Here is a 21252-nt window from a genome sequence, read left to right on the forward strand (position 1 = left end):
GTAAAGTTAAAATTTTGAACCAACTTGTTGCTACCAATTATGTTAATAACTAGTGACTATTTAAAAACACAACTTAATGTACCTCAGCTATAGAAGCAACTTCAGATGACATCGACTGGACCTGATATGCTAAGTCTTGTAAACTTTTTCCTTTGTCTGCTTGTTCTGCGACAGATGTGTCCAGTTTCCGTTTCTGTGTGACTCCAGGGTCTCGTGTTCCTGAAGTCTGACAATAAAAAGGATTTTAGAATATAATTGAATCTAAACGTTCTTTACAGCTGACTGAAGAAATGCGTTTAAACTATGTTGACGCACAAATCATCATAACGTTGTACATATTTAGCTAATGAGGCCGTTCATAACACAGTTACTGCCAATACTATCGCACAAACAAAACAAATATGATATAGAATTTAATACCGACCGTATGTTCCACCTAGCAGTTCGACACCACTGTTATGGTCATAAAGCTCCGGGTAATTTCACCAAGATTTTTATAGCCTGTGTTTATTGAAATTGGAAGCAACAACTCAGGAAATTAAAAAATACAGTTTTATTAATCAAAGCCTGATTTAAGAGAGAGATTATACCGCGTATGATGATTACTATTGTGTCAAATTTTTGTCACAGTCTATACAGTTTCTGTGAATAGTCATTATAGAGTCTCATATTTTAATGACATAATCGACAAAAACATACATTTGAAGTCAGTAAACGGTAACTCAGAATTAGGTATTTGGATTCATATAACAACGTTTAATGCAGATTCTTATTTTTATTGTTTATAATTTACTTCAGTTAAACACCTTTGTCTTTTTCCTTCAGCATGAGTGACAAGGACAGTTTTATGACTTAGGTCTATTTTCTAATAAAAATAGATGTATTCTATAGGCATGTATATGCACCTGGTTATTCATGATAATTAAAGAAATAAAGAGTCACATGGTGGCATTTCTTTGTGTAACATTTATAACTGTTTGGATGTAAGAGACGAAAGAATCTAAAATCTAACATGGTGTTCAAAACTCCGTCAAAAGCGGAACGGCCATCCATTCAATGACATAATATATAAAATCAGCTCGAATTTGTGGAAAAAGTAAACGGTCGTGTGACACGATTCTCACTACTATTGTCTATGCCTAGCACCAGCCTTTAGAACTATACATCCACTGTAATTCAGACATTTGCAGATAATATGGGACACGTTTAAAAAGGTAGGCATTTTGGACCATTTTTGTCTCAAAATGTAGTGACTTAAACAAGATTTCTTCGGTCAAACTGAAGATGTCATTCGATGAAGTACTCCGTATATTCTTTCTTTACTTTGAGCTTACATTGTTTGAAAATTATGTTTCTTCAGTTGTCATTTTGGAGGCGGTATGGATAGGGGGTGGAAGTGGGGACATGAAAAAAGAAATGTCAGAGGTTTACAGTATGATGAAAACGAAACAGCAAAACATACTAATTTTCTAGCGTCCTCCTTAGGCACAAATCATCTTATTTTAAGTTACAACTCCCTTTTAACCGAAAACTCTTTATAGCAAAATAACCTACAAGATTCTGGGGTCATCCACTGGAAACTAGGCCAAAGTTTTTTCTTGTTATTGATCGAAACTGGATTGGTTTACCAGCAATCATACAGACCACAATGAGAAAACAGTATACTCCCTTTGGCTATGAGGTTTGGTGAATGTATGCCACAGAGTTCGTTTATTATTGAGCAGAAACCGTTTTAAATCTCAAGGTAACCGTAACCTCGGCCCTAAAAGAACCTACTCCGAATACAATAGGGTTCATCTCCTGGCCATAGGCAATAATCATACAAAAGCATTCCCTACTATTGATCGGTACGACAGACCGACCGATATACCAGCTGACAAAGAACAAAACAAAACCCGATATTCTTTGACGGTGGACATAAAAAATGTGAAGCCGTACGCGTGCACCCTATATTTTGTATTAAAACGTTTCTAAGACAGGAAATACAAAGTTAAACGCAAGCATTTATTTACAGAATCATGTATTAAAGGTGATACAAAATAACACTATAAAAATGAATTCGGTGTCCATGCAATATTAACAAAAGCTCGTAGAACAAGAAATTTTCTTTGATGCATTCAGTAATTGCACAAGGAACAGAAATTATTTGGTCACTGTACACAAAAGTTAAACTGTTCTTGGTCAATGTGACTTTGATCTTTGACCTATTGACCACAAAAGAAGTCATTTGCTGATCATGATCAACCTCCCTATCAGGTACCGTGATCCTAGGCCCAAGTGTTCTCAAGTTATTGTCCTGAAACGGTTTAACTGTTCCGGGTCACTTTCACCGTGACCTTTGCCCTACTAACCTCAAAATCTATAGAGGACATTTGCTGGTCATGATCAAACTCCCTATTAAATTTCGTATTCCTTGGACTAAGCGTTCTTGAGTTATCATCCTGAAACAGTTTAACTGTTCCAGGTAACTGTTATCTTGACCTTTGACATACCAATCTCAAAATCAATAGGGGTCATTTGCTGGTCATGACCAACCTTTCTATCAATTTTCATGATCCTAGGCCCAAGTGTTCTTGAGTTATCATCCGCCAGATGAATTTCGTTTCATCAAATATGTCACATTTATCACATTTATGGCTGTACATTCTTGTGCTTGCGATGACGTTTTTAGTTAGAAACATATTTAAAGATTACAAAACACTGTTTAATCAGATTTACGAAAGACTAGAACGGCGGTGTATGACAATCGGAGCTTTGTGGCTATAGACTCTTTCCGTTGTCAAGATTATTTTCTTTTGCAACAGAAACTTACCGATTTATCTCATCAAATGAAAGGGTACGAGACTTAAAGTCACATGTATATATTTATATCTATTTGCTTTGTTTTGGTAATGAATTAAAAAAAAACTATTTTTTTAATTCGTTGTAGCTTGTATTTTTGGAATAAAATCTTTTAAGCGTACATATATGCTAAAACTAGTGTTATGAGAGTAAGAATATCGTATACCGGCATAACTCTGGCATCTACTCTATTTTAATGGAATGAAAATACATGTACATAAAAGGAGATAACAAATATGCAAATTTGATAAGTGGTGGTCCAAGTTATAATTAGTTTCAATTTCAAAAAACCAGATATTTACCTGATCACGCGTTTGTAACAAAAGGCTACTTAGTTTCTCCTGCAAATATTGTATCAAATCTTGCTGACCAGTTTCTATTAAGTTGCTTATTTTATCCACATCCAACTCTCTTTGAATACCCCTCTCTTTCAGCTTTAAGGATAAAACAGTAGTTTGTTTATTGCAAAGATAAAGATGTCTCAATTAATTGTAATATGACATTAATTTGTATTGATTTTATCTATTTCAAATACCTAAACTCGACTTGTAACAAATGACTGATGATAATAAATATAAGAGTCATGATGGCCCTAAATCGCTCACCCAACTCCCACAGATGGATTAAATAATTTTGGTAGAGGGTCGCCCAACATATAGTGCTTTGATTATTTAGAAGATCTAATTTAACTTCTATTACTTACATCAAGCAACTTTTCAACGGCCTTGATTGATTCCTTCCTTCCGACTAGCACCCTTTTGTCTTGCAGGACCTTTATCATATTATCAATATATATATATCCGCCTGTACCTTCTTCAGTTCTAGTGATGGTGAATGGAACAACTCATTCCTTATTTTATAGGCCTGATTAATATAAAAATTCATAAATAAAGTTACCAATAAAGCGTTTAAAGAAAATATATCATAAAAGCAATAGAGCTTAAGTACCGTGGAATAAAAGTTGAAATTTATTGAAATAGATATTTAAAACTCTTTAACTCTCAAACATTTAGTTTCGTGGTTACCTCAGCACACTGTGGTTGTCTGTATATATACAGTTTACAACCGACACGAAAATGGTAAAAAATGAAATGTACCCAATTTCACTAAAGTGAACAGTTACTAGAAAATCCAGACGTTTTTCACATTCATAATTTCTAATGTATGCTGCAATTTAAAATCAAAATATAATTTTATCGTATTTTTCAGCCAATTACGTTGATATCTAGCAAATTTATAGGAATACAAATTCTCCGACATTTATAAGCTTCCAACACATTCGGTTTCCTTAACATTCGTTTATCTATGTTACCTGCGAGAAAGCGTCATTCCCATCTATGCTGCAGTCAAGATGTTTAAGAAAGGCTTTGTTGTTCATGATAAGTAGCAATAATCCGGAGCAATCGAACTCTGCTACACATTTCCTATCAAAATAGCCTGTAGTTGGAATAAAGCATGTGGCAACGGCCCAAGGGTTCGTGCACCATTGGGTGATATCTGTATTCTTCCAGTTTGGCGCTGGAGGGGTCGATCCATGTAACTTAATAATTTCATCATATATAAAGCCGCAAATCCTTTTCGGACATGGTATAAGGTCGGTATTTGTTTTACGGCAGTTGCAATTTTGATATCCTAGAGGACACCTTTTGTCCACGCATTTGTGATTAGGTTGAAGTATATCCAATTTACACACATTACAATTTTCGGGACATCTTTCCCTTATTGTAGCATGTAGTTCTTTTACTACATCATCACAAAAATACTGCAACCCTTCCTTGAGATTGTGCAGGCCAATGACCGCTGTCATCCAATGTAAATGAATCATTTCATTTATTGTAGATAATGCCCTTCTAATTACCTGAAACGAAAAACGTTTTAGATACAAAAACGCTAACGGATGAACACAGATAACAAGATGTAACATAACAAAGACAGAATACAAAAAGTGGAAACTCCACAGAAGCCGCATTCAAAGAATAACACCATCCATATAGCACTCCACGTGTAATTAGTGGTACAAGTCTACACGTTTTACCAGCTGTGCACATAAACGAATGTACTAATTTAAAAATAGAAAAAGCAAATAAATACAAAAACACACATGTAAAGGAAACACAGCAGGGCACAACCTTCGCTGAAGAGTTGATCTTCTGAAACAATGCTGCAAGGTTTTAGGTAAAATAAATAAATAAAATCTGGAAAGTAGATCCCTCGGAAGCACCGAGAACAAGGCAAACAGTGAAAATTGTTTGACTGAGTGTGTTCGCGAGCAGTAATGGAAAATGCAACACTGCTCACGCCCCCTAGCACCGGCTTATAACTTGACAGGTTTCAGGGCATTTTCTTTGATTCTTTCTCCAAGATATTCATTGTTAATAAAAAGATAATAAAATATTACAATTAAATATATTCATGATGATATATTCACTGTGAGAGTTTTAATCTCCATTTTTTGACAAAAAGAAAAATTCCAGTATAACTACAAAATCTGACATTTTGTTGTAATACAAAATGATATAGGCAAGACAGCAGTTTTAGTACATAAATAGGATTCCTTTATTAGTATTTAGTTAAAATTTTATTTCTAAAAGCCTAATATTCCATTCCATTTGAAATAGCTTTGTGTTATCAATTCAAATGTACAAGTGATAAGAACGAGGACGATTTGGTCATATTCTGTTGTTTTTTTAATATTGTACACTCGATACAACATAATTTTCTTCAATATTGTACACTTGTTACAAAATATCATAGACATTTCAAATGCTTCTGATTTTTCGCAAGGACAGAGCTTCTCTCAGAACTACTACTTCACAACATGTGAGAAATCTTTACCATATTTCAGTTATACAACATTCGCATTGGAAAATCTTTTTAAAGGAAAAATGCTTTTATGTTTAGACTAACCTTTATTTTAAGGTAAGATTTTGGCAACGGCCGACTCGAATCTATGACTGGAAACTGCTAACTGCTACTTGAAGATGTCATCATGTGACACGTGTATTCAACACTGTAAGGAGCCGTTTCCGTTGATGGTGAATCTGAAGTTTCAAATTTTGTTAAAACATCTACCGTCACGAAACATTTTCATTTATTACCATATGGCTTTAATGACAGCAATTTTTTTGGGGAAAAAAAGTCATTACTTAGTAAAATTACAAATTGAGTCTTTGAATTTGAACTAAATATAATTCATTTCCATTTTTGGAAAAATACTTTTCTTTCGATATTAGAAATGTTAAGCCAATCTGTTTAAAAAGAACTGTTAAGGTCAATTTGAGCTTTTTTAAAATTCAGTTATAAGTCACGAAGGTTAATTAATCCTTATCATGCATGCACGATTTATTCCGCCTTTGCGACCAGTGCAGATCAAGATCAGCCTGTACATAGAGACTTGTATTGCCCGCAAACAGATTAATACAAGATCTGATTTCTTTGACGATGTTAAAAATAAGAAAGAGTAAGGGGCCAAGGATTGATCCCTGGGGAACACCAGCCGGTAGGAGAGCCCATAAAGATTTAGCTCCTGGAAGAACAACACACTGGCGTCTGTTTGAAAGGTGATTTTGAAACCAGTTGAGAAGAGATCCAGTTATTCCAGAGTATTTAAGTTTAGAAATTTGACCTTTGTGCCAGACTTTGTCAAATGCCTTGCTGATATCGAAAAAGAAAACTCGCACTTCTAGGCCATTATCAAGTGCCCTACAGAGGGTGTCGAATATGTAAACAAGTTGATTAACTGTGGAGTCAGCTAGAATGAAGCCAGACTGGACAGGAGTAAGGAAACGCGAATCATGAAGATGGTTAAAGACGTTCAAAGACCTTCTAAATGGTATTTAGGAGTGAAATGGATTTAAACAGGTCACAAAGATAGTTCATGTGAAGCTTCACGAAGAATTGTTTCACTTACACCATCGGGACCTGCGGCTTTATGAAGTTGTAATGATTTAAAGACGTCTTCTGTCTCTGCTGGGTTAAGATAGATTTCACTTAAGAAGCTTGTAGAGTTGGATGGTCCCAGATCAGGTACTTCTCTGTTGTCATCATCAATTTTTGCTTGCGCCTGGAAATAGTCGTTTAGAAAGTTAGATTTTTTCATGATCAGGGAAAGCGATCTGATGTGTGTTTGGATTATTAGTCCCCTACTGGTTGAAAACCAGTTTCGGGGACTATAGAAATTAACTTTTCCGTTCGTCATTCTGTCATTTCTTCTGTCCGTCTGTCCGCAATTTCGTGCCCGGTCCTAACTTTTTCATCCAAGAAGGGATTTTAATATTACTTGGCACTAATGTTCCCCATGATGAGACGACGTGTCAAGCTCAAAACCCGGACCCCTGGCTCAAAGGCCAAGGTCACAATTGGAGGTCAAATGTCAACGGGGCTTTTTTTCCTGTCCAGTCCATAACTCTGCCATCCATGAAGGGATTTTAATATTACTTGGCACAATTGTACCTCATATTAAGACGACGTGTCATGCATAACTAGCTCAAAGGTCAAGGTCACACTTGGCAGTCAAATGTTTACATGGCATGAACAGGATCTGTTTCGTGTCCGGTCCATAACTCTGTCGTACATTAAGGGATTTTAATATTACTTGGTACAAATATCCCCCATGATGAGACGACTTGTCACGCGCAAAATTCGGACCCCTAGCTCAAAGGTCAAGGTCACAGTTGGAGGTCAAAGGACAACAGTGTTTTTTCCCTGTCCGGTCCATAACTCTGTCATCCATCAAGGGATTACAATATTACTTGGCATAAATGTTTCCCACAATTAGATGACCTGTCCTGCGCAACACCCAGAACCCTAGCTTAAAGTTCAAGGTCATACTTGGAGATCAAAGGTCAATAGTATTTTTTCCTGTCCGGTCTATAACTTTCATGCAAAACAGGATTTAAGTATCAGCTGACACAAATATTCCCCTGGATGAGACATCGTGTAGTGCGCAAAACCCGGGCCCTTAGCCGAAAGGTCAAGGTCACACTTGGAAGCCGATTGCCAAAAGGGCTTTTTTCCTGTCCAGTCTGTAACTCAACAATCCTTAAAGGGATTTTAATATTACTTGGCACAAATGTTCATCACCATGAGACGGAGTGTCAAGCAAAGAACCAGGTCCCTAGGTCTAAGGTCACGCTTAGAGGCCAAAGGTCAGATACAAGAATGACTTTGTCCGGAGCATTTCTTCTTCATGCATCGAGGGATTTTGATGTAACTTGGCACAAATGTTTACCACCATAAGACGGATTGTCGTGCGCAAGAACCAGGTCCCTAGGTCTAAGGTCAAGGTCACACTTAGAGGTCAAATGTTAAATTCAAGAATGACTTTGTCCGGAGCATTTCTTCTTCAATTTTGATGTAACCTTGCACAAATGTTCACCACCATGAGACACCCTTGTTTTCAGAATTACTTCCCTTTGTTTTTACTATAAATAGCTTATATTTTAACTTTTTTATTACTGGCTGTAGGGACAAATCGAGACCATTTTTTTCTGTGACCAGTACAACATGCATGTTACATCCAATTTGTAGTTGTATTTTGACTTATCTCTACCTGGTAAAGAGTTTTGTGTGGACTTATATTATATAGATTCTTCTTGGATTAACTTCCCTTTGTTGTTACTATAAATAAGAAAACAGAAAATTAGGTGCCTTCTAGTATGGGACTTTGTATTGCATGGCAATACTTCATTCACTTGTTTAGTTAAGGAATATAGTTATTGGTTGTATTAGAGATGAAAAATTTAAGCGTTGTCCGTCTGTCTTTGGAGGAAAGAGAGCCGTTTTTAAGTTTCTCAGAAAGTTTAAAGAAATATTCAGATTTGGATGCACTGGTGAGCATAATTGTTTTATTTCGGAGTTGCCTAAATTTCTGCCAGTGATTTGGAGAGTTTGTTCTTTTTTCTTTTCTGTAGGTCCGTTTTCGTCGTCGTTTCCTTATTTCGTTGCTCATCCAAGGGACATCCGAGGGTCTTACTGTAACATTTTTATTTGGAATATTATTTTTGGCAAATATTTCGGTTTGAGTGGTTACATTTTTTTGCATATAATGTATTTATATCAATGTCAATGCAGCAATTCCAATTAAAGTTGTGTATATCTCTTCGCAAGCTGTCGTAGTCTCCTTGTCCATATTCCCATTTTCTCGTTATCGGGAATATTTATGCCAAGTAATTTCGAATTCCCTTGATGAATGGCAGAGTTACAAACCGGACACGAAACAGACCCTATTAACCTTTGACTTGACTTCTAAGTGTGACTTGTGCGTGACACATTGTCTCATTATGGTAAATATTTATGCCAATTTGTTTCAAAATCCCTTCATGGATGACAGAGTTATATATTGGACACGGAACAGACCCTATTAACGTTTGACTTCTAAATGTGACCTTGACCTTGGAGCTAGGGGTTTGGGTCTTACGCATGAAACGTTGTCTCATTAAGGTTAATATTTATGCCAAGTCATTTCAAAATCCCTTCATGGATGACAGAGTTACAGCCCGGACAAGAATTTACAAAGTTACGGTCGGAGGGACGGACGGACGGTGCGATTTTAATATGCCCACTTCGGGGGCATAAAAATCAAAGAACTTACTATAGTGTAAATAAAAAGTCATTTGCTGAAACATCGTTTAAAGATGTAAGGGAGTTATTGATAAATAAAACAACCCTAAAATTATCAAATGTTTAAGTTTAAATTCACGAAATAGATATATATACTTAATAACTTAATAATAACATAATATATAAGCCGCATTAGCTCCAGTGGGTTTAATTTGTGCACTAGCCAGTAGTGTACATGTATTTACAACTATGCTTTGCACGGAATGTCACGGGTCAGAGGGGTAGGTAGACTGGCTGTACTCATCACTATAACCCGGCGCTGAGTTAACAAACTGTAGGGAATCTAAAGTGGTAGTATATTCATGGCATGAGAAATTTAAAAAAACGTATGTGTGTATATTGACTTTCATGCATTGATGTGTTCCCATCGTAATTTTGTTGAGCTGCTGTGCCGTCAATTAGCGATTTAAGTCCCCAGAAAGTTTAAAATATCAAACAAAGGTTCTAAGTTATGTAAAACCGCACAAAATGAAGAATTCTTTCGAAATTCAATTTTGGTTGATTCACTTAAGATTTTTTAATTTATGAACATAAGCAGGTTTTACTTGTTCTGAACTTTTATATATCTTTCGCAAATTAAACCAGATAAAAATATTTTCCATAGCATGAATAGGCCCACCCCTCACGCACAAAATGAGCCAAAATTTACAATTTGTCGCCACGAGAGAAAGAATGTAAAATACGTCCGTTTTTATCATTTTCTAGCATGATTTAACGTATTTCGTCATTAGGAATGATATTTATAAGGGTAATTTTGTATCATTTTACGAAAATAAAATGTCCCCACTCCCTATTTGCCTATTTCATGGGGTCCCCATCCTCCGAACATCCCCCTGATAGACGAAATGCATAGCTGGTGGTCTAAATATGCGCAACATGGGTTAAAAATAATAAAAATGATGCTCTTACGGTACTAAAACACTGTTAATGGTGGTGGAATTTTAAAAAATTGTATACATTTTGTATGTGTATATTGGCTTTCATGCATTGATGTGTCCTCACCGTAACATTGTTGAGCTGCTGTGTCGTCAATCAGCGTTTTAAGTCCCCAGAAAATTTAAAATATCAAACAAGAGGTTCTAAACTATGTAAAACCGCACAAAATGAAGAATTATTTCGAAATTTAATTTTGGCAAATTTCACTTAAGATTTTTTAATTTATGAACAAAAGCGGGCTTTACTTGTTCTGAACTTTTATATATCTTTCGCAAATTAAACCAGATGAAAATATTTTCAATAGCATGAATGGAAGTCTGTATGTGAACGTCTAAACTTGCCCACCCCTCGCGCACAAAATGAGCCAAAATTTACAATTTGTCGCTCGCCACGAGAGAAAGAATGTAAAATACATCCGTTTTTATCGTTTTCTGGCATGATTTAACGTATTCCGTCATTAGGAATGATATAAGGGCAATTTTGTATCATTTTGCGAAAATAAAATGTCACCACCCCCTATTTGCCTATTTCATGGTGTCCCCACCCTCCGAACATGCCCCTGACTGACGTGGTCTAAATATGCGCTACGTGGGCTAAAAATAATAAAAATCATGCTTTTACGGTACTAAAACATGGTTAATGGTGGTAGAACTTTAAAAAAAACATGTGTATAATGACTTTCATGCCTTGATGTGTTGATGTGTCCCAACCGTTTTGAGCTGCTGTGCCGTCAATTAGCGTTTTAAGTCCCCAGAACGTTTAAATTATCAAACTATGTAAAACCGCACAAAATTAAGAATTATTTCGAAATTTAATTTTGGCTGATTTCACTTAAGGTAGTAGGTTACACTTGGATTCGAACATTTTGGACACGGCCAGGCTTAAGTGGCAGGGGCCAGTTTCGCATTTGGCCCGGGTACGTTTTCTAAATAAAATAGACAGATGCACTTTAAAGGCATTTATATTCAACTGGTTATTTATGATGTTTATAGAACTGAGGATTCCTGCGTACGAGTAGTTATTGTGTAAAGTAAATATGTGCTTGAATCGATTTTCCTAGCTCCGTGTAGACGGCTGGGTCTAAAGTCTTACCTGAGGTAACGGAATTCAGACGAAATGGAAACGGTCATTCATCCATCCAGTTTCAGCTCAAAATAGCGGAAAAAGTAAACGGTTAGAAGACACTTTCTTCCCACCATTATTTTCGTCTGGCCACATGCTTTAAAAATATGCATGTGTTTTAGGTCAGTCATTTGCAGATAATACGGTACAGGTCGCGCAAGGTGTGGATTTTGGGCCATTTTTGCCTCAAAATTTAGTGTCCTGAAACCTGCGTTTTACTCGTTTTTATCAAGGAAGCAACAGAATCGGCAGGCTGAAAATGTCACACATGAAGTGTTAAGTCTATGCAATACATTCGCTCAACACTTGCCTTGAATTTATTAAAATAGGATTTTTCATGATTTTTTCCGCACTGGTATCAGCGCAGATTTGTGGAATTTTCAAAGATACTGTCCTTTGCCCCCTTACATCGATTCATACAAAGCAAAGAGTTATAGAAATAAATAAATCGGCAACTTAAAAGGCATCTAGAGCAAATCTCGCCAACATCCCGCGGCTGCAAACGAGATCCCGTTACCGGAAGTTCTCCACACGCCATTTTATATGCGAAAGAATGACACTGTCAATTAAATAACTATCACCATATGACCACGTTTTTTTATAGTAAAAAACGTGTATTTTATGCTTAAGCCTATTTCATATTAAACAAAAGTTGTTTTAGAAGCTAACATGTATTTTACATGTAGTTTTAAAGGTACAAATTGCAACTACATGCTCGCTTCACTAAGATAACGCCGAATCACGTTCGGACGCGAGATCACGTGAGATTACATCCAGTTGCCATTCTGTGTATTTTATTGATGAGGCCGCGATCATATTGAATAGGACAAGTATATGCGCGCTGGGGAAAATATTTCATGATGGACCTGTGAATTCTTTACTTGTGGGTGAAACAGGTCTCATAAGCGTAAATACGACTGGCTTCTACTGATTATAAAACATACCGTACGATTCGTTGTGAATTAACTGTTGTTGTACTTTTAGTAGTTCAACCGCCACCCTTGTTTAAGAGCAACATTTAAAAAACACGTTTTTTTTTCATCCTCAAGTAATAAGTAGACTCGCCCAGTTTAATCAATCTAGACGCATAATCTAACTCACATAGAGCGCTTACTTCATCCGATTTACATTCGGAACATTTTCACGCGTTTCGGGCTTTATCGTATGTTTAACATGGGATTTTTGAACCGTCCAAAGATGTTGGAAATGTTTGTCTCATTGTTTATTTATTTTTTCAATAAAAATGTTACTGCTTTCATTGTCTACCACTTTTTTTTCCACCCTTGCCTGAAAAAACAGTAATGAGTTTGTACACTGTTCAGACAATTGTGCTCTGTTTAAATTTAACCAAACACAAGTAGAAAGCATGATATGTCACCATGCGCGGAACCAGACGTGTGGGGGGGGGGGGGGGGGGGGGGGGGGGGGGAACCGGGGGTCCGGACCCCCTCTGGAAAATCTTTAATAAAGGAAAGAAGACAAGAAGGAAAGAAAATGTTTTTCGAAAAAGGCAACATTAGGATTGCATGTAAAGTATATGCGGCTGCTGCTACATACGACCCCGACATAATTCATATTATTTATCTAAAAGAAAAGAAACTAAGAATTTTACCTTCAAGAAAGCTTGATTTTATCATTTTTCCCAAATTTAACAGGTTAGTCCATAAAACTGTCCCAGAATGCAAAAAATGCAGTGCTAAATTTCAAAATGTCCAGGGTGGAGGGGGTGGGGGGGGGGGGGCAGGCGATCGGACCCCCTCTGAGAAAATTGGCTGTGTCCGTGCATGGTCACTATACCTGTCCAGTACTGGACATTATGGTAAACGCTTCTTTCCTGTACAAATGACAATTTCGCAACTTCAGTCCGGTTTGTACAGATTTCTGGCCGCGATAAACCATTTGACTTGTTCTTCTTTGTACAAAGCTAGCAGCAGTTAGTTTTACAACTGACATCAGAATTTTACATGTATCAGCTGTTTAAATTTTCTAAAGAATTAACAATCATTATCTCTCACTGTAATTTACAGACATCTAAAATCACGAAATTCTAATTATTACTGACAGGGGCAAAATTCGAAGTGTACCCTGCTACGGTACCTAATATCTTTATCGCCTTGATCATTTATCTTACAAAGCTAAAAATAGAACATAGTTATCGTGGGTTCACTGAAGTGTACTACGACCGTTAGCATACGAATAGTTGATCATAAGCCATAGATTAAGTATCCGTTACGTTACTACAAAATGTGTGTGGGTCGAGCACGCGGAGCGAAACCATAGAGTAAGGTAATCAAAGGGGATGTTTACCTTCATGACCAATACACCACGTCGGAATCCCTACATAGACCGTTAAATATAAAACTTTATAAGCTAGTTTACCTCCTGTACCACGTTACGAACGCTTTTAAGTTTTGAATGGAAAATCAGTAAACACAAATAATTCTTATGCGTTTCCATAACATATAATTTGTCAAGTGACTCAGTCTTTTTAGGAAATATGGCAATACTTACCTGATATCTGAAAATTGTCTGTTTTGTTGTCGTACGATCTGGAGGTCAGTGCATTTATTTACCTCTGATCCAATGTTATATAACAAGAAACTGAACTGCAAAGTGGAAAAAAGACCAGAGATCCGATTAGCCACGTTCTGATAATAATAATGTGTTTATCGGGCACCTGTTATCATTCCTTTGGTTACAGTGTATCTGTCATCTTTAACCAATCAACTGTACAAACAATATGGGCTAGAACATTGTGACTACTTTGTGTTTAAAGTTAACATATGTTACCAAAGATAAAAAACTAAAGGTAAAAAACACCTTAAAATCGACAAAAATCCCACTTTTTTTAAATTCATAATATGCATTTTTTTAACTTAAATATTGGATTATATACGGTATTAAACCTATGTAACAAAATATCCAATTTCCGTTCAAAGTTTAACAGAGCTCTTTATTTTATCGGGTTTAATCGTGGTTACAAGTTTATTGTACAAAATAAGAAGGCTTTATTTTCATGTTATTGTTATGTACTTACTAACTTAACAAACATATATAAGCCTTTCTTTGCTTTGTTGTTCATTAAGCCCTCTAAGTTAAAGTGTTTGTTATCTTATATAAACATCCAACCACCTCCATAAGTAGGTTAAAGATACAAAATAGTTTTAATGAGATTGTAAACACACTAAGCACTATAAAATATCAAGGAAATCGTCTTCAAATATAATGTTATCAAATACGAAACAAAACATTTTCGGATAAAATCAGAATCGATAACGAAAGTGAAAGTGTTTTTTGTTTGTTTGTTTTTTTCTTCATTTCATCAGCAGGTATCTCATAATAAAATAAGGATTTTACTTTCTTTGTGCTTGTACTTTGCCTCATTTTGCATTGGACATTTAATCATATTCGACATTTGTAATAAACAAGCTAAAATGATCCATACCGTTTGTATGTTCTGTATTTTGTTCCAATTTTAACTTTGAGGTCATTTCACATTTTCGAATAGAAATGTCAATATTAAGTAAACTATCGTTATCTACATCTACATCTACGGACATGTTCCCAACAATCAATCTCTGATCATAACTGGGAGGTTATTTGATCCATTTTGTCATCTTCATAATCACAGTTTACGAATAAAACCAGCGTTCTTGCACAATCATCACAGAACAAATTTGGGGTTTTCCCATATATAAGTCACGTGATGCGTGATTCATTTTTTTTATAGGTGAAACACCACTAAATCAGGCTATTCTTTATTTCATATACAATCCGCGTACCTTTTCTAGCATATCAGATTTTCATAAACTTGTATTCTTATCATGATGTATAATTATCTTTTTTGTAGAAAAACACGAAAGGGAAGTTAATTTTTATGTAAGGAAGGTGCGCTTCATTAATTACAACCCTCAAAATTTATTTTTTCGCTTATATCAGTGACACTTTTCGTGACATAAAATTTTTACAGCTCAATTTTATCTAGCAAGAATAGGAACATGCAGATTTTGATAGTGTGCTATAAATACTTTCGAAGCTATGCATCATACAAGCCGAAAACAAACTCATTTAGATTTAAAGAGTTTCTCTCATTAAAATGCATTTATGTTTATTCCGAAATGAAGAAGCGTCAGTTCCTCTGGCTTAAATAAAGCTATTGAATAAGGAAGCTGGACAAAAGTAAGCGCCATTTGGTATATAAACTCAATGATTTTTCTTTTCAAATCAGAAATTTATATTCAAACCATTAAACATCAAAGCTTGTCATATATCCAAGTTTTTGATACATTATACGGGATACATTATCTCCGTTACAACAGGTGAACGTATTATTTATCTAATTTAATGCCAACTCCGTTTATAAAAGAAATTGTCACATCATCATCACCTTGATTTGTTTTTCTAGATTATTGACAAATAACCATGCTTGTTCAGTTTTACAAATTTTGTTATAGGCAGCAGGGTATATTGGTAATTGCATAGTTGACAGGTTTAATTCCGCGGGTCATGCAAACGTGCTCTGTTACGCCGTATAGAGCTTACGCCGTATATAGCTCACGCATAAGCTATATTCGGTGGTTGATAACGCATACAGCTTACGATGAGCTGTATCCGTGAGCGTGCAACAGTAGTAGCAATAGCAGCTGCAGTAGTAGCAATAGCAGCAGTACAAGCAGTAGTAGGAGCTGTAGTAGCATTAGTAGAAGCAGCAGTAGTAGTAGTAGCAGTAGCAGAAGTAGTAATAGTAGTAGTACTGTAGTAGAAGTAGTAGCAGAAGTTGTAGCAGTAGAAGCACAAGTAACAGCAGCAGTAGCAATAGCAGCAGCAATGGAAGAAGCAGCAGTTGCAGCAATAGTAGGAGGAGCAGCAGCAGTAGTAAAATATTTAATAGGTTGGCTTTTGTTTTGAGTTAGGTTTTTCGGGGTCCAGGGACCCCTGACGGGTGATATCTAAATGAGACCCAGGCATGTTCTCCAGTCATGTTATGTTTCACATAATGATGATGATGGTGATGTTATGATTCACATGATGATGATGATGTTATGTTTCACATGTGATGATTATGACGATGATGTTATGTTTCACATAATGATGATGATGATGTTATGTTTCACATAATGATGATGATGTTATGTTTCACATAACTAGGATGATTTTGACGATGGCTTTATGTTTCCCTAATGTTGGTTTAGATGATTACGTTACACATTTGGTGTTTTGGTTTGAAACTATGTTTCTAACATGATAAAAAATAATTGATATTCACGTGTTCTAGTTTAAAGATTTAAGAAAACAGTAAACATGTTGCCATGACCCACCCTGTCGTCTGTGTGCATGCTTTACAATGTCCATTTGTTGAAAGCTACATGTCCCAAGATATGCATGTTCGAAAAGAAATGCGTGCCCGAAAAAAACTTGAGCTCGGGCTGTAAAATGCACGTCTGTAAACACTAGCAAACATTTTGCAAATACAATTTTGATAATTAATATAATGATTGGTGATGACTAATAGCGATGACGACGGTGATTATGCCGCTGCTCTGCTGATGAAGTTGGTGATGAACACGACGTGTATGGTGGTGTTGATAATTGTGATGATCGTTAGAAAAAAACGATGATTATGGTGGTGGTTGTGGATGTTGTAGTGGTGGTGGTGATCATGCTGCGGCTAATACTGTTGTTGCTGCTGCTGATGCTGATGGTTTTGATACCGACGAATAATATAATGATGATTGTGATGATAATGTTGTTGACGACGGTGGTGATAAAGTGATGTTCAATGATGATATTGTTGATTCTTAATTACAACCTATCAAAAATGAGCTATATATACGGGGATATGCATCATCTTAACGTATACAGCTTACGTTGAGCTGTTTTCAGTTAAGCTATATACGGTTTTATAGTCAACGAATACAGCTCACAAGTGAGCTGTATACGGCGCAAGGTCTATACGGCGTAACAGTGCTCTCTTTTTGATAAAAGCAACCAGTCATCAGTGTCTATCAAATTTATTAGGTACAATAGGTTCAATTAATGTAAACAACAGTTTTAGGAGTCAACCCAAAATAAAATGTGTTCCTTAGAAAAAAAGTGAATTAGTTTTGTTTAAAAGGGTTATTTTTGGCTTTTATTTGGATAATGTCATCTCAGAATACATTTTGTCTTGTTATTTTCTAATCAATACTAATTAATGCCTTCCCTGTTACCACTTTGTTTTACTTTCTGAAGTGAAAGCTGCATTTGATTTTATATGTATTTACTTAATCTTTCCTTTCTCATATTATGCTTTTAAATGTATTTCTAGGCATCCTTTACTTTGGTAACAATGTAAGCATTGTCTTGCAACACACTGTAGATAACCTTAGCAAGAAAAACATCTAGCCTAAATGGTACTAGAAGGAATGTTGGGGCGTGTATTTCGACTTCGATTATCAGCATCAGCCGTGGCGGGCTGTATGAATCGTCTTACCTATACAAAGTTAATAGGATTCGTTCTCTCAAGTCCTTAGGGACTGCTTTTCATGTGAAATCCTGTTGTACTTATCTCAGTTCTCAGACGTAGGCATTCAGTGTATGGTAGTTTATGCAAAAAAAACCTTTGCGATACAGGCGTAACTCATTAAAGGATTTTTTCCCTCTGTCCCCAAACAATGTTTGCGGTTTTGCGAGTCTGACATTTAAGCTGCTCTGGAACAGTCGCTAGATCATGCATATACCGCAGGTTGATATATACCAGACAAGGAAGGAAGGAAATTTGGATGCAATCCGTTGCGCTTTAGCATCTAAGACATCATGAACTTAAGCTTTAGCTGGACCAACCTCGTGTTGATCTGACAACACATTTCCCATGCATATTGATTTGGCATTTGAGCCGCGCCATGAGAAAAACAACATAGTGGGTTTGCAACCAGCATGGATCCAGACCAGCCTGCGCATCCGCGCAGTCTGGTCAGGATCCATGCTGTCCGCTTTTAAAGCCTATTGGAATTGGAGAAACTGTCAGCGAACAGCATGGATCCTGACCAGACTGTGCGGATGCGCAGGCTGGTCTGGATCCATGCTGGTCGCAAAGCCACTATGTTGGTTTTCTCATGACACGGCTCATATTATAATTCTATCCAGACTGGCTTAATGCCTTTATCAGATTTATAGTGTAATATTGTGGTGTACTTATGACGAAAATAAAGTATTTGAATTTTGAATTGAATCTGAATCATATGCGTTGAAGCAACTCCACTTAACATTGGGGCTACATTTACACTTTTTATAAACGCCTTAAACTAGTAAACAATTATCAAAAAAATAATGACAAACGGGAAGAATTTGTTCGTATTTGTCACAAAAGAGTAATCTATGTAGCCAAACTATTAATATTAATGCTTAATAATTTGTAGAAACTATGTGTTAATTATAACTTCATCGTGAATCTAAAATTGTAAAAGAAAAATGTAAATTCAGTTTCCTTATATTTACATTAGCACTATTCTTTTCCATTTCATTTCGTATGAACAGCAAAAGGAAAGGCGCCAAGATTACGACAACGCTGCTTATTAATAATCGCTGTTTTGACGACGTCCGCGTATAGTCATGGAGAACGTTCCTTAGATGACGTCGCAGTTGTTCCGTCTGGTGAACAGAATAGCCAGGAAGCTGATTTTAATGTTTAATGCAGCAGAATTTGTTAAATTTATAATATACTCTTTATTACAAATGGAAAGGAAATATAATGTAAATATATATAAGATAGCGATTCATGTTTGATTTGACGATCCTAATATGTCGTTCATTTCGCATGAACTCCGAATAAAATAATGTCTTAATTAACATCTGCTTAGTATGTTAAATATATTGAGTACAAAGACTTGTCTATTAGAACATTGTTTCTGAAATATTTGTGAAATTGCAACTTTTATCGATCGTAAAATGTGTTGGCTCGAAATATCGAGAATTCGTGTAAAACATTGTCTGGAGACATAATGGCTTCACCAATGAGAAAAATAATACAGGGATTTCAAAGCTTAGTTGCATTCATTTGTAATTCTGAGGAATATATCTGTATGAGCCATTTCATTCCACGCTTATTAAGTCATATATCATTACATTCTGTCAAGAATGGCAATCTGTATGAATCGCGTTACAGAAGAGCATGAAAAACTCATGCAATCTATTAGAAGTTAAAGACAAAATTATTGGTTGATGTTGAAATAAACGGAATAGTATCAAAACACCTAACCGTCAAAATGTACAAATACTAGATCTTTCAAAAGATGATAACGAACATGATTTGTAATATATATGAAGTTGATGTCCTACATGAACTACATGAACACTGTACATGAACACTACATGAACACTGTACTTACTCCATCAAAGACAACAAAATGTCTGCTAAGAATAAAGAAATCCAAGCAACTAATAGCAGGGACATTTACAGATTGTTATTTATAGTGCAAAGAAACATACATCAAATAAATCGGGAGAAAAAACATTTCGAAAAGTAAATGACACCTTTTACATAGATATTGTATGGACTCCATGATTCCGAAAGACCAGAAAATATAACAACACTGATTTCAAGTACAGAAAACTTTACCCAACACTAAGTCTTAAAAACTGCTGTTATGATAATTAATAAAATCTATAAGAAACCTGATTATTCGTTTCTATGGTGGAAATTGAAATTCGACATTTTTTTTTAGAAGTTTTTATTAAGGTAATTGTGCAACTGATCATGTGCAAACATTAACTAATATATTACAAATGAGGAAAATTAAGAAAAAGAGCATGCATACCGCATTTATTTATATTGGGAAAGTGTGCATTCTATCCCAAGGTCTATGATATGGTTAAAGATAGATTAATCTGATCTACAAGCAAAACCTCAGGGCAAATCCTTTTTCTTGCTGTCAACTCATATTTTAAAGACGTACAGCTTTGTATAAGACTAAATGGCTTTAAATCTTCTTGGTCTTCTGTAAATTGTTGTCGTAAACAAGGCTGCCCTTTGTTGCATATCCTTTTTAATTTATCTATCCATGACTTATTAATTACTATTCCAGAATTAGGTATTAGCATAAACATCAATGACGATATTATTAATATTCTACGGTGTTACGTTTGGACAATCATGACTTTTTATTTAATACTAAACCTCGGTGAAATGTCGATATAGTATCGCGTTTTCATCATCGTACCATCGCGTTTTCACCATCGTACCATTGCGTTTTCATCATCGTATCATCGTGCCATCGCGTTTTCACCATCGTACCATCGCGTTTTCATCATCGTACCATCGCGTTTTCATCATCGTATCATCGTACCATCGCGTTTTCACCATCGTACCATCGCGTTTTCATCATCGTATCATCGTGCCATCGCGTTTTCACCATCGTACTATCGCGTTTTCACCATCGTACCATCGCGTTATCACCATCGTACCATCGCGTTTTCACTATCGTATCATCGCGTTTTCACCATCGTACCATCGCGTTTGCACCATTGTACCATCGCCTTCCGGTTAGAAATGCGCATTTCCTTGCACTTGTATTTTTATCAACAATAAATGAATGTATCTCAATGTATTTTATGAGAAGAAATTTATCATTTAGATTCTGCTGTTTTGCAAAATGTTTTACAAAATGTTCAGTGCTCAGTTCATTAAAACTGTGTAAAATCTTCAAGGGCCACATCCTTTGTATTTTATGTATGCATGAAAGTAAATAAAAAGCT

At 35.8% G+C, this 21252-nt stretch overlaps 1 long non-coding RNA gene across 3 annotated transcripts; it reads right to left on the bottom strand.

The window, feature by feature from the left end:
* Nucleotides 1–88: 88 nt before the first annotated feature.
* Nucleotides 89–15249, bottom strand: LOC128547233 (uncharacterized). 3 transcript variants are annotated; one of them, XR_008366385.1, is made up of 8 exons: nucleotides 14966–15249; nucleotides 14032–14126; nucleotides 6752–6904; nucleotides 5749–5882; nucleotides 4154–4699; nucleotides 3545–3705; nucleotides 3144–3275; nucleotides 89–226 (listed from the first exon to the last, which is right to left on the bottom strand). It is a non-coding gene; the product is annotated as an uncharacterized LOC128547233 (long non-coding RNA). The 3 variants fall into 3 exon arrangements; XR_008366387.1 differs by lacking the exon at nucleotides 6752–6904 and having other exon boundaries at nucleotides 14966–15248; XR_008366386.1 differs by lacking the exon at nucleotides 14032–14126 and having other exon boundaries at nucleotides 14966–15247.
* Between the last annotated feature and the right edge of the window lie 6003 nt (nucleotides 15250–21252).

Source organism: Mercenaria mercenaria, chromosome 12 (genome assembly GCF_021730395.1).
Source record: "Mercenaria mercenaria strain notata chromosome 12, MADL_Memer_1, whole genome shotgun sequence".
NCBI classification, from domain to species: domain Eukaryota; kingdom Metazoa; phylum Mollusca; class Bivalvia; order Venerida; family Veneridae; genus Mercenaria; species Mercenaria mercenaria.